The sequence below is a fragment of the Micromys minutus genome (genome assembly GCF_963924665.1).
Source record: "Micromys minutus genome assembly, chromosome: 3".
NCBI lineage: Eukaryota > Metazoa > Chordata > Mammalia > Rodentia > Muridae > Micromys > Micromys minutus.
In genome coordinates, this window is record NC_137972.1 from 23,044,134 (window position 1) to 23,058,624 (window position 14,491).

Genomic DNA, 14,491 nt, shown 5'->3' on the forward strand with positions numbered 1-14,491 from the left:
CCTTCTCAGCATCTAACGATATTTGCATTTGTTTTTTTTCCCACTTTCAGTTTGTTTATATAGTAGATTACACTGACAGATATCAATATATTGAAACAATCCTGCATCCCTGGAATGAAGCCTACTTGATTGTGGTAAATAATAGTTTTAACCTTTCTTAAATTCAGTTTGCAAGAATATTATTGAGTATTTTTTAGTGATATTCATAAGGGAGATTGATCTGAAGTTCTCTTTCTTTATAATTTCTTTGTGTGGTTTAGGTAGAACCATAGGTAAACTCACAGAAGTAGTGTTTCTTCCATTTCTATTTTGTAAAATAGTTTGAAGACTATTGGTATTTGGTCTTCTTTGAAGATGTGATAGAATTCTACATTAAGCTTATCTGTTCCTGGTTTTTTTTTATGTTTTGGAACCTTACAATCATTACTTTTTTTTTTTCTTTTTAGGTATTATAGGAATGTTTAGTTGTTTTTTATTTTTTATTTACTTATTTTTTGAACAACTTTACTCCATTGTGTAAATGTACCACAATTTTTGTATTCATTCATCTACTGAAGGACATCTGGGTTCTTTCCAGCTTCTGGCTATCATAAATAGAGCTGCTATGAGCATGGCGCATGTGTCTTTGTTTTATCTGATTGTGACTTAACTTTGGTATCTTGTATATTTCTACAAAATTGTCCACTTCATCCAGATTTTCAGTTGTGACTTAGAGAAAGGGCTGACAGGTGCTTGGACCTTCCACCACCAGGAACAGCAGAGATCCAGAGACACAGGCTTGGTGAGAAGGTGTTCCGACTAGCCAGGGGCAGAGATCTCTACTGAGCATGCTGAAAGTGTGCCCCTGCCCTGCTTGATCCAGGGAAAGAGGAATCCAGCATTAGCTCTCTGTTCCCAGCCAGTGGCTTTTGGGTGCAGAACAGGCACTTGGAATATCTGCCACTAGGAATAGCTGAGATGCAGGGACACAGGCCAGGTACAAGGGAAAGGTGTTAACAACCAATCACTGATAACAAGATGGCAAGAAGAAAGTGAATGAATGAACCCCAGGGAAACCAAGACAACCTGTCAACACCAGAACCCAGTTCTTCCATCAAAGCAAACAGTGGAATGCCAAACTCTCCAGAAAAAGAAGACTCAGACGCGAAATCTTACCTTAAGCTGATGAAAGAAATCGTTAAACAAGAACAGAAGGAAAAACATAAAGAATTAAAAGCTTTTAAAGAAGAAACAAGAAAAACACTCAAACATTCAAAGAACTAGAAGAGATAACCAAAGAGATGAAGGAATGGGAGAAGAAATTTAAAACCAAAATGGACAAAATAAAAAAAAAAAAACACTAAAAGAGACAAACCTGGAGGTAGAAAACCCATAAGAGAAATCAGGAGTCACAGATGCATTTCCAACAGACTACAAGAAATGGAAGAGAGAATCTCAGGGCCAAAGACAACATTGAAAACATAGACAAAACAGTCAGAGAAGATGCAAAAACAAAAAGTTTCTAATCCAAAATGTCCAGGAGATCAAGGACACAATGAGAAGACCAAACCTAAGGATAAGAGGAATAGAAGAGGGCAAAGAATGTCAACTAAGAGGCACAGTAAATATCTTCAACAAAATTGTAGAAGAAAATTTTCCTACCCTTAAAATGAGATAAACACGAGCATTAAAGAAGCCTACAGAATCCCAAATATGTTGACCAGAAAAGAAATTCATCCTGACACATAATAGTCAAATCTCCAAGTACTCATAGCAAAGAAAGAACACTAAAACAGTAAGGGAATAATGTCATGTAACATAAAAGGCAGACCAATCAGAATCACATCTGATTTCTCAACAGAGACTATAAAAGCTAGAAGAGCCTGGATAGAGATCATGCAGACCCTAAGAGAGCACAAGTGCCAGCCAAAGCTGCTATACCCAGTAAAATAATCAATCTCCATAGATGGAGAGACTAAGATATTCCAAGACAAAACTAAATTTAAATAATATCTGACCACAAACCCAGCACTACAACATATTATAAGTGAAAAACCCAATACAATGAGGGAAACTATATCCTAGTAAAAACAAGAAAACCCCTAAGCAAGAAAACCAAAAGAAGAAAGACATACAGGCACAATTCAACCTACAAAAGCAATAATAGAAGGAAACAGCAACCACTATTACTTGATATCTGTTAACATAAGTGGACTCAACACCCCAATAAATGGATATAGCCTTTCAGACTGGATACATAAACAAAACCCAACATTTTGCTGCATATAGGAAACTCATCTCAGAGACAAAGACAGACACTATCGCAGAGTAAAAGGTTAGGAAAAAAACTTCCAAGCAAATGACCCAAGAAGCAAGCTGGAGTGGCCATTCTAATATCAAATAAAGGAAAATTTTAACCAAAAGTTATCAAAAGTGATAAGGAAGAATATTTTTTACTCATTACAGGTGAAATGTATCAGGAGGATCTCTCAATACTTAACATATATGCTCCAAATACAAAAGCACCCATATTCAGAAAAGAAATCCTACTCAAGCTCAAAAAATACATTTCACCCCACACAATAAAAGTGGGAGCCCTTAATACCCTATTTTCACCAATGGACAGATCATGGAAACAGAAAGTGAACAAGGACAATGTAAAACTTGCAGAGACTATGAACCAACTGGAATTAATATATATCTACAGATCATATCATCCTAAAGTAAAAGAATACACCTTCTTCTCAGCAACTCACAGCACCTTCTAGAAAAAAGACCACATAATTGAGCCTCAATAGATATATGAATATTTATATACTCCCATGCATCCTTTCAGATCACCATGGTCTAAGGCTGGTCTTTAACATCAACAAAGACAACAAAAAGCCCATATACACATGGAAACTAAACAATGCACTATTAAACAATAGCAGGTTCAAAGAAGAAATAAAGAAAGAAATTCAGGATTTTCTAGATTCAATGAAAATGAAAACAGGACATACACCAACCTATGGGATGCAATGAAAGTAGTACTGAGAGGAAATCTTATTGCTCTGAGTGCTTGCAAAAAGAAACTGAAGAGAGCATACACCAGCAACTTGACAGCACAGCTGAAAGCTCTAGAACAAAAGGAAGCAGACACACCCAAGAGAAGTAGATGGCAAGAAATAATCAAACTTATGGCAGAAATAGACCAAATAGAAACAAAAAGAACCATTTAAAGAATCAACAAAACCAAGATCTGGTTCTTTGAGAAAATTAACAAGATTGAAAAACCCTTAACTAGACTAACTAGAGGGCAAAGAGAGAGTATTCAAATTCACAAAATCAGAAATGAAAGTGGAGACATAATTACTGAACCTGAGGAAATTTAAGAAATCATCAGATCCTACAACAAAAGCCTATACTCAAAAGGTTGGAAAATATTCAGGAAATGGATGAATTCCTAGACAGATACTTGATACTAAAGTTAAACCAGTACCAGGTAAACCATCTATATAATCCTATAACACCTAAAGAAATAGAAGAAGTCATCAAAAGCCTCCCAACCAAAAAAAGCCAATGTACAGATGGGTTCAGTCCAAAATTATATCAGAGATTTTTGACGACCTAACACCTATACTCTCCAAACTATTCCACAAAATAGAATCAGATGGAACTCTACCTAACTCATGTTTTTGAGACTAAAATATCCCTCATTCCTAAACCATATAAAGACCCTACAAGCAAAGAGAAATTCATACCAATATCACTTATGAACATTGATGCAAAAATACTCAACCAAATCCTTACAAACCAAATACAAGAACACATCAAACTGATCATTTACCATGATCAAGTAGGTTTCATTCCTGGGATGCAGGGATGATTTAATATACAAAAATCCATCAATGTAATCCACCATATAAACACACTCAAAAAAAAAAAAAAAACCACATTGTTATCTCACTAAATGCTGAGAAAGCATTTGACAAAATTCAACACCCCTTCATGTTAAAAGTCTTGGAAAGAAAAGGAATCCAAGGCCTATACCTAAACATAATAAAAGCAATATAGAGAAAACCAACAGCCAACATCAAACTTAACAGTGGGAAACTTGAATCAATTCGACTAAAATAAGGGACTCGACAAGGATGCCCACTCTCCCCCTACCTATTCAACATAGTACTGGATGTCCTGGCTGGAGCAATTAGACAGCAGAAGAAAATCAAAGGGATACGAATTGCAAAGGAAGGAGTAAAACCAACACAATTTGCAGATGACATGATAGTGTACTTAAGCGACCCCACAAATTCCACCAGAGAACTCCTACAGCTGATAAACAAGTTCAGCAAAGTGGCTGGATATAAAATTAACTCAAATCAGTAGCCTTCATATATTCAAAGGCCCAACATGTCGAGAAAAAAATTAGGGAGAAGATACCCATCACAATAGTCACAAAAACTATGAAAAACTTGGTGTCACTCTAACTAAGCAAGTGAATGACCTGTATGAGAAAATCTTTACCAAACCCCCATCTGATAGAGGGCTAATATCCAAAGTATGCAAAGAAGTCAAAAAGCTAGACACCAGAGAATCAAAGAACCCTATTAAAAAATGGGCCACAGAACTAAAAAAAGTTCTCATTTGAAAAATATCGAATGGCTGAGATATATCTTAAGTATTGCTTGACATCCATAGCCACTAGGGAAATGCAAATCAAAACATCCCTGAGATTCCACCTCATACCAGTCAGATTGGCCAAGATCCAAAACTCAGATGACAGCAGATGCTGGGGTGGTTGTGGAGAAAGAGCAACACTTCTCCACTGTTGGGGTTGTGAACTGGTACAACCATTCTGGAAATCAGTTTGGTGATTCCTCAGAAAATTTGACAAACTACCACCTGTTGATGGAGTTATCCCACTTCTGGGAAAATACTTCAGAAACACCTTAATATATATAAAATTACATGCACCACAATATTCATAGCAGCTCTATTTATAATAGCCAGAAACTGGAAAGAACCCAGATGTCCTTCAGTAGGTGAATGGATAGAAAAGAAAGAAAAAAAAACATTATGCTCAATTCTTACTCAGCAAGAAAACTTTGACTAATTCTGGGTTACATCCTGTTTTACAAGTCCTTTTTTTTTTTAAATTGAAAAGCTTTATTTTAAGAAAGAAAAATAAACGTACCTTTTTGCTTGGAAGTATACCAATACATTTTTTAAGGTTGTAGTTAAGTTTTTGTGGGTACATATACATACACATATGTATATATGTAACAATAATATAGGAAAAGAGAGTATTACTTTGAGGGGATGGGAAAGAAACTTAGAGGGGTTGTAGGAAATTAAGGTGGATGTGATACAGTTCTATTTTAATTAAAATATATTGTTTTTTTGTTGTTCTTGAACTTGACACAGTCTGTGAGTTTTTTCTAGGGTTCTCAGAGCTTTCTGGGGTTAGTATCCCATTATCAGTGACTGCATATTATGTCTGTTATTTTGTGACTTGGTTATCTCACTCAGGATGATATTCTCTAGATGCATCCATTTTCTTTAGAATTTGGTTAAGTCATTGTTTCTGATGGCTGAGTAGTATTCCATTGTGTAAGTGCACCACAATTTTTGTATCCATTCATCTACTGTAGGGCATCTGGGTTCTTTCCAGTGTCTGGCTATTATAAATGAGGCTGCTATGAACATTGTGGTGCATGTGTCTTTGTTGTAAGTTGGAGCGTCTCTGGAGTAAATGCCCAGAAGTGGAATAACTGGGTCTGCAGTTAGTACTTTGTCCATTCTTCTGAGGAACTGCCAGAATGATTTCCAGAGTGGTTGTATCAGTTTACAACCCCACCAACAGTGAAGAAGTGTTCCTCTTTCTCCACAACATTGCCAGCATCTATTGTCATCTGAGTTTTGGATCTTGGCCAATCTGACTGATGGAAGGTGTAATCTCATTGTTGTTTTGATTTGCATTTCCCTGATGGCTAAGGATGTTGAGCACTTCCTTAGATATTACTCAGCCATTCAATATTTCTTGATTGAGAACTTTTGTTTAAGTCTGTACCCCATTTTTGATTAGGGTTGTTTGATTCTCTGGTGTCTACTTTTTGAGTTCCTTGTATACATTGGATATTATGCCTCTATCTGATGTGGGGTTAGTAAATATATTTACTTCCTCTGTTTGCTGCTCTTTTTTTCTTGGCTAAGGATGTCAAGCACTTCCTCAGATGTTTCTCGGCCATTCGGTGTTCCTCAACTGAAAACGTTTTGTTTAGCTCTGTACACCATTTTTTAATAGGGTTATTTGATTCTCTGGTGTCTAGCTTTTTGAGTTCCTTGTATACCTTGGATATTAGACCTCTATCTGATGTGGTGTTGGTAATGATCTTTTCCCATTATGTTGGTTGCCGTTTTGTTTTCTTGACAATGTCCTTAGCCTTACAGAAACTTTGCAATCTCATTAAGTCCCATTTGTTAATCTTTGACCTTAGAGCTTGAGCCATTGGTGTTTTGTTCAGGAAATTTTCTCCTGTGCCTATGTGTTCTAAGGTTTTCCCTACTTTCTCATCTAATAGTTTCAGTGTAACTGGTTTAATGTGGAGATCTTTGATCTATTTGCACTTGAGCTTTGTACAAGGAGATAAGAAAGGGTCTATTTTCATTCGTCTGCATGCTTAGTACCAGTTGGACCAGCACCTTTTGTTGAATAGGCTGTCATTTTTCCATTGAATGTTTACATCTCTTTTGTCAAAAATCAGTTGACCATATACATTAGGATTCATTTTTGGATCTTCTTTTCTATTACATTGATTCACATGCCTATTTCAGTACCAGTACCATGCAGTTTTCAGCACAATTGCCTTGTAATATAGCTCGAGGTCAGGGATATTGATTCCTGAAGATGTTTTCTTGTTGTTGAGTATGGATTTCGCTATTCTAGGTCTTTTGTTATTCCAAATGAAATTGCACATTGCTCCTTCCAACTCAATGAAGAACTGGGTTGGAATTTTGATGGGGATTGCATTGAATCTGTAGATTGCTTTTGGTAAGATGGCCATTTTTAAAATATTGATCCTTCCAATCCATGAGCATGGGAGATCTTTCCATTCTCTGAGACCTTTCTCGATTTCCTTTTTTAGAGGTTCGAAGTTCTAATCATTCAGGTCCTTCACTTGCTTAGTTAGAGTCACACCAAGGTATTTTATAGTTTTGTGACAATTGTGAAGTGTATCTTTTCCCTAATTTCTTTCTCCACATGCTTGTCCTTTGAATATAGGAAGGCTACTGATTTGTTTGAGCTAATTTTATATCCAGCCACTTTGCTGAACTTGTTTATCAGCTGTAAGAGTTCTCTGGTGGAATTTGTGGGGTCGCTTAAGTACACTATCATGTCATCTGCAAATAGCGACGTTTTTACTTCTTTCTTTCCAATTTGTATCCCTTTGATTTCCTTTTGCTGTCTAATTGCTCTGGCCAGGACTTCCAGTACTATGTTGTATAGGTAGAGGGAGAGTGGGCAACGTTGTCGAGTCCCTGGTTTTATTGGGATTGCTTCAAGTTTCCCACTGTTAAGTTTGATGTTGGCTGTTGGTTTTTTTATATTGGTTTTATTACATTTAGGTATGAGCCTTGGATTCATATTCTTTCTAAGACTTTTAACATGAAGGGGTGCTGAAATGTGTTAAATCCTTTCAAGGCTTCTATTGAGACGACCATGTAGATTTATTTCTTTGAGTTTGTTTACATGTTGGATTACATTGATGGATTTTTGTATGTTAAACTATCCCTGCATCCGAGGGACGAAGCTTACTTCATCATGGTGTATAATTGTTTGATGTGTTCTTAGCCTTTAATGTACACTATCAAACCTTCGGGGATGAAAAAAGCCAAGCACTGACAAAACCTATTCATGTACTTTTATGAAAAAATGCTTAAAATTAAACATTTATCTTTGTTTTTTAAAATAATGTTGTTTAAAAAGAAAAAAAAGGAAAGAGCCAGGTCCCTTACAGTAGTACTCAAGACCTGTGGGCACATGGCTGAGCTACCAGAACAGCCTCAAAAGAGCTCCCACACCTGGGACCCCAAAGACCGAGCTGAGTAACTGGTCCATTAACTCACTGCTTGCCCACTATAAGCTGAACTATCTGAAGTTGTTTTCTTCCTGAATCTTTGGGCCCTCAGGTCTACATGATTGATGGGTATCAATCATTGACAAGAAGACCACATATAATCACAGACAACAAGATGGCAAGAAAAAAACTTAAAAAGGACTTAAGCAATAGAAACCAAGACAACCTGGCAACATCAGAACCCAGCTTTCCCATCACAGCAAGCAGTGGATTGCCAAACATTCAAGAACTAGAAGACTCAGGCCTGAAATCATACCTCAAGATGATGATGAAGATTTTGACAAGAGCATGAATAACTCACTTAAAGAAGTACAGGAGGACAACCATAAATAAATAGAAGCTTTTAAAGGGGAAACAAGAAAAACACTCAAAGTACCTAAAGAACTACAGGAAAACTCAACCAAAAAGATTAAGGAATTAAAAATGTAAATAAAAAATAAAGGAAACACAAAAAACTATAACACCAGACATGGAAAACCTAAAAAAGAAACCAGAACTCACAGATGCAAGCATGTCCAACAGACTACAAGAGATGAAAAAGAGAATCTCAGGGGTTGAAGACATCATTGAAAACATAGATAAAACATTTAGAGATGATGCAAAATCCAAAAAGCTCCTAACCCAAAATTTCCTGGAGATCCATGATATAATGAGAAGACCAAATTTAACATTAATAGCAATTGAAGAGAGGAAAGAATATCAACTAAGGGGCACAGTAAATATCTTCAACAAAAACATGGAAGAATGCTTCCCTACCCTTAAGAATGAGGTCACTATGTGCATAAAAGAATCATACAGAACTCCAAATAGAGTGGACCAGAAAAAAAATTCTTCTCTACACATAATAGTCAAAATGCCAAGTGTTCAAAACAAAAAAAGAATATTAAAAGCAGTAAAGGAAAAAGATCATGTAAAATATAAAAGCAGACCAATCAGAATTCCACCAGACATCTCAACAGAGACTATGAAATCTAGAAGGTCCTGGACAGACCATAAAAGAACACAAATGTCAGCCCAGGCAGCTATATCCAGCAAAACTCTCAATCACCATTGATGGAGAGACCAAGATATTTCAGGACAAAACTAAATTTAAACAATATCTGACCACATGTCTAGACCTACAAAGAATAATAGATGAAAAACCCAACACATGGAGAGAAACTACATTCTAGAAAAAACAAGAAAATTACTAAGCAAAAAATCCCAAAAAGGAGAAAGTCACACAGACATAACTCTACCTGTAAAAGCAAAAATAACAAGAAACATCAACCACTATTCCTTAATATCTGTTACCATAAATGGACTCAATTTCCCAAAAAAGAGCCATAGGCTATCAAAGTGGATACATAAACAGGATCCAGTATTTTGCTGCATACAGGAAACTCATCACAGAGACAAAGACAGACACTATCTCAGAGTAAAAGGATGGGAAAAAAAACTTCTAAGGAGACAGCCAAGAAACAAGCTGCAGTAGCCATTCAAATATTGTATAAAGTAGATTTTCCACCTAAAGTTATCAGAAAAAATAAGGAATGACACTTTTTACTTATTGTAGGGAAATTTTAAAGGAGGAGCTCTCAATCCTTAACATATTTGGTCCAATTACAAGAGTACCCATATTCATAAAAGAAATCCTACTAAAACATAGAACATACATTGCACCACATAAAATAATAGTAAAATCAAACAACCCTGAGATTCTACCTCATACCAGTTAGAGTGGCTAAGATCAAAAACTCAGATGACAGCCAATGCAGGCGAGGGTGTGGAGAAAGCAGAACAGTCCTCCACTCTTTGTGGGGTTGTAAGCTGGTACAACCACTCTGGAAATCAGTCTGGTAGTTCCTCAGAAAATTGGACATAGTCCTACCGGAAGAACCAGTTATTCCACTTCTGGGCATATACCATAGATATGCTCCAATATACAATAAAGACACAGGCACCACAATGTTCTTAGCAGTCCTAATTATAATAGCCAGAAGCTGGAAAGAAACCAGATGTCCTTCATCAGATGAATGGATAAAAAAATTGTGGTATATTTACACAATGATGTACTACTTAGCTATTAGCTACAATGACTTTATGAAATTCTTAAGAAAATTAATGCATGTAGAATATATCACCCTGAATGAGGTAACCCAGTCACAAAAGAACAGACCCAATATGGATTCATTGATCATTAGATACTAACCCCAGAAAGCTCTGAATATCCCTGGATCAACTCCCAGGCCATATGAAGCTCAAGAAAAACATAAGCCAAAAATGAAACCCTCAGTCCTTTTTAGGAAAAAGTAAATGCATAGCACATTCTCAGAGTGTTGTACACCTGGACCTGAAATCATTAATAATTCAAGAGCTAAGAATATATCCCTGTGGCAATTTTGGTATTCAAAGATCATTATGATTAATTTATACTCACCAAGAAAACCGATTGTTTCTATGTTATGTTTTGTGCTACTTCATGCTTATGGTAACTAGCGAGATTTCAATGTACCCTAACAAACCTCTAAAAGAATTAAGTTCTGACAAAAATATATTCATCCAGTGTTATGTCAAAATGCCTTTAAAAATCTGTATTTTTACAAAACAAAGATAAATGTACAGATTTTAAACATTTTTTGCTTAAAATTATACATTTTTGTCAGTACTGTTTTTTCAGATATTAAAATAATTTTTACATAAAACCATGTGAATATATTTTTTTTAGTCAGTACTTGATTTTTTTCAAGGGCTTGACAGTATGCATTGAAAACCTAATAGTTACAATAAGCATAAAGTACATGCAAAACAAAACGCAACATGGAAATAGTCAAAGTCTTCTTGTTTTGTAAACATATGTATATTTTTTTGTTTTCTTTATTTCTTGGAGTTCATACAGTCTGTATATGTATTCTTATTTTTAAATATAAAGTTGTAAAAGAGAAAAAAGATAATATAAAATGAATAGATATTAATTTTAAAGACAGAGCAATGAATTCAACACACAGCTTACAATGAAGCTTCCCTCTGGAGAAGTGCAGTGAAGAAAACATGCTTGAAGTAGGGATAGGTTCAACCATTCTAATATTTATTAAGGAACGTATCACAAAATTATTTTTTATATATTTAAAATTTGTGAAAGTATTTATGATATTTTAAGACATTATTTTACTATTTATTTATAAATCCAAATCAAGTAATAAATTTATGCTGGTTTTGAGAGATTACTGGATAATGAATAGTCTCCATTAACCATTCAGTGACTGCCACAGTCTGCCCATTTACAACACACATGAATGTCTGTACATTTAGTTAGCAACATATATTTGCTGAACAGTTACTTAATCTTTTGGATAAGTACTAGCCAGGATGTAATTCCTGCCATCTATTTGGAGCTGCCCCTAAAGTCTTCTATTTGTCTGTCAGTGCTCTGTTTGGCTTGTAACATAATGGTCCTCGAATTTAAGAGAAAAACTGGATCTAGAAAACAGGTATTCCTTCATACTCATGGAATCAATGTGCCTGGCAGCTTTTTAAAGTGAAGTGTCTTTCACTTTAAGGTAGTAAGGCCCCATGAGGACATAGTTTCAAACCCTTTCAACAGAAGTGTTTCTATGCTGTTCATGTAATACATTTTTTTAAACGACTTTATTTTACAAAACAAAGATAAATGTACAGATTTTAAACATTTTTTTGTTTAATCGTATACATTTTTGTCAGTACTGTTTTTTCAGATATTAAAATAATTTTTACATAAAACTATGTGAATATATTTTTTAGCCAGTAATTAATTTTTTCAAGGGCTTGACAGTATGCATTGAAAACCTAATAGTTACCATGAGCGTAAAGTACATGCAAAACAAAACGCAACATGGAAATAGTCAAAGTCTTCTTCTTTTGTAAATATATTTTTTTTGTTTTCTTTATTTCTTGGACTTCATACAGTCTGTGAGTTGTTACTGAAGGAGTCCAAGCCTCTGGGGTTAGCATCCCAATATCAGTGACTGCATATTATGTCTGTTCTTTTGTGACTGGGTTATCTCACTCAGGATGATATTCTCTAGATGCAGCCATTTTCTTAAGAATTTGGTTAAGTCATTGTTTCTGGTGGCTGAGTAGTTTTCCATTGTGTAAATGTACCACAATTTTTGTATCCATTCATCTTCTGAAGGACATCTGGGTTCTTTCCAGCTTCTGGCTATTATAAATAGAGCCGCTATGAACATTGTGGTGCATATATCTTTGTTGTGTATTACAGTGTCTCTGGGGTATATGCCCAGAAGTGGAATAGCTGGGTCTTCAGGTAGTACTATATCCAATTTTCTGAGGTATCGCCAGACTGATTTCCAGAGTGGTTGTATTAGTTTGCAACCCCACCAACAGTGGAGAAGTGTTCCTCTTTCTCCGCAGCCTCTCCAGCATCTGCTGTCATCTGAGTTTTGGATCTTGGCCAATCTGACTGGTGTGAGGTGGAATCTCAGAATTGTTTTGATTTGCATTTCCCTGATGGCTAAGGATGTCAAGCACTTCTTCAGATGTTTCTCGGCCATTCGGTGTTCCTCAACTGAGAATGATTTGTTTTGCTCTGTACCTTATTTTTTAATAGGGTTATTTGATTCTCTGGTGTCTAGCTTTTTGAGTTCCTTGTATACCTTGGATATTAGGCCTCTATCTGATGTGGTGTTGGTAAAGATCCTTTCCCATTCTGTTGGTTGCCCTTTTTTTTTCTTGACGATGTCCTTAGCCTTACAGAAACTTTGCAATCTCATTAAGTCCCATTTGTTAATCTTTGACCTTAGAGCTTGAGCCATTGGTGTTTTGTTCAGAAAATTTTCTCCTGTGCCTATGTGTTCTAAGGTTTTCTCTACTTTCTCATTTAATAGTTTCAGTGTATCTGGTTTAATGTGGAGATCTTTGATCCACTTACACTTGAGCTTTGTACAAGGAGATAAGAAAGGGTCTATTTTCATTCTTTTGCATGCTGAGTGCCAGTTGGACCAGCCCCATTTGTTGAATAGGCTGTGAACAGTTTTTATTTTACCCATAACAAAGCAGATTTCAATGGATACTTTTATGCTGTTTTTATGGCCAAATAAGTTTACTGAAGTAAAAAATAAGCAACAATTAAGACTCAAAGTAGACACAGAATACCTTAAATGTTTCTTTGTTTTGTCATAGTATTATGTCCAATAAAACAGTACCATTACAGTATGAAGACGATGGAAAACATAAGTAAGACTTGTTATAAAACATAAACAAACCTACTTTGTCCATGTAGCCATTTCTGTGCATAATTTTGTCCATGGTTGAGCAGTGATTCCTATCAATGTTGCAAACTCCAACCTGAGTATGTCCTAGGAATGATCTGAAAATCATGTTTAAAGCAAATGACTGGCTAGATAAAAGCAACTGCATAAAATGCCACATGGTTTAGGATGGAAATTTCCATGATTTACTATGTCCCATTGAATTCCCGGCTTTATACTACTTCTCCATGCCCAAGTCTAACATCAGATAATCCTGTTTCTGAGAATGGATTCTAGTAGTTATACATGATGTCAGCTCTCACTATGGGAAGACAATTTGATACTCCTAACACTAATAGAGTAAAGTACATCCCATGGAGGCTGTTCCCTTTCTCATGAGATACTCTTACCACTTATGTGTTACATATTCTCAGGGTAAAACTGTCTGTGTCTCTCCTGGTTCTCTGTGTAAGCTCTCATCCATGCTGTTTCTCCTGAGGATATAGAAGTACACAAAATGCTCAGGAGACACTGAAACTTCCATGCTATATTGTGTTGCTTATGAGACCTTAAAAAGGGAGAAGTTGAAATTTTTGCCATAAAATTTCTGTGGCAGAATCGTGATTATTTTAAAATTTATTTTTAATGAATATAGTCACCACACATATGACTTATAGAGAAGAAGCACATTAACATTTAGACATCTGATATTCTTGTTTCCACACAAATGATTTACTCTCATTCTTATACTTAATCTTTTCTAATCCTGTCACAAAATGTGAGAGAGAGAGAGAGAGAGAGAGAGAGAGAGAGAGAGAGAGAGAGAGAGAGACGGAGAGACAAAGAGATAGAGGGAAGAGAATGAGAGCAAGTGAGAGAGAGAGTCAGAGAGAGAGAGAGAGAGAGAGAGAGAGAGAGAGAGAGAGAACTGCAATTTAAATAAACAGCTAGTAGACAAACAAAACTCTCCTCTAGCTGGAAAGTCACTAACCTGAGGTGACTTATTTCAGTGTCACTAGTTGGCTCCAAGGATTGCAGGGATACTTGAAAAACACAGCAGTTTCTATTGTTTGGTGAAGTGCATTGACTTTAAACCTCTACTTTGAATATTTCTACCTGATTCATTTTACACAGATCACAATAAATTCTATTGTCTTAAAAAGGAAG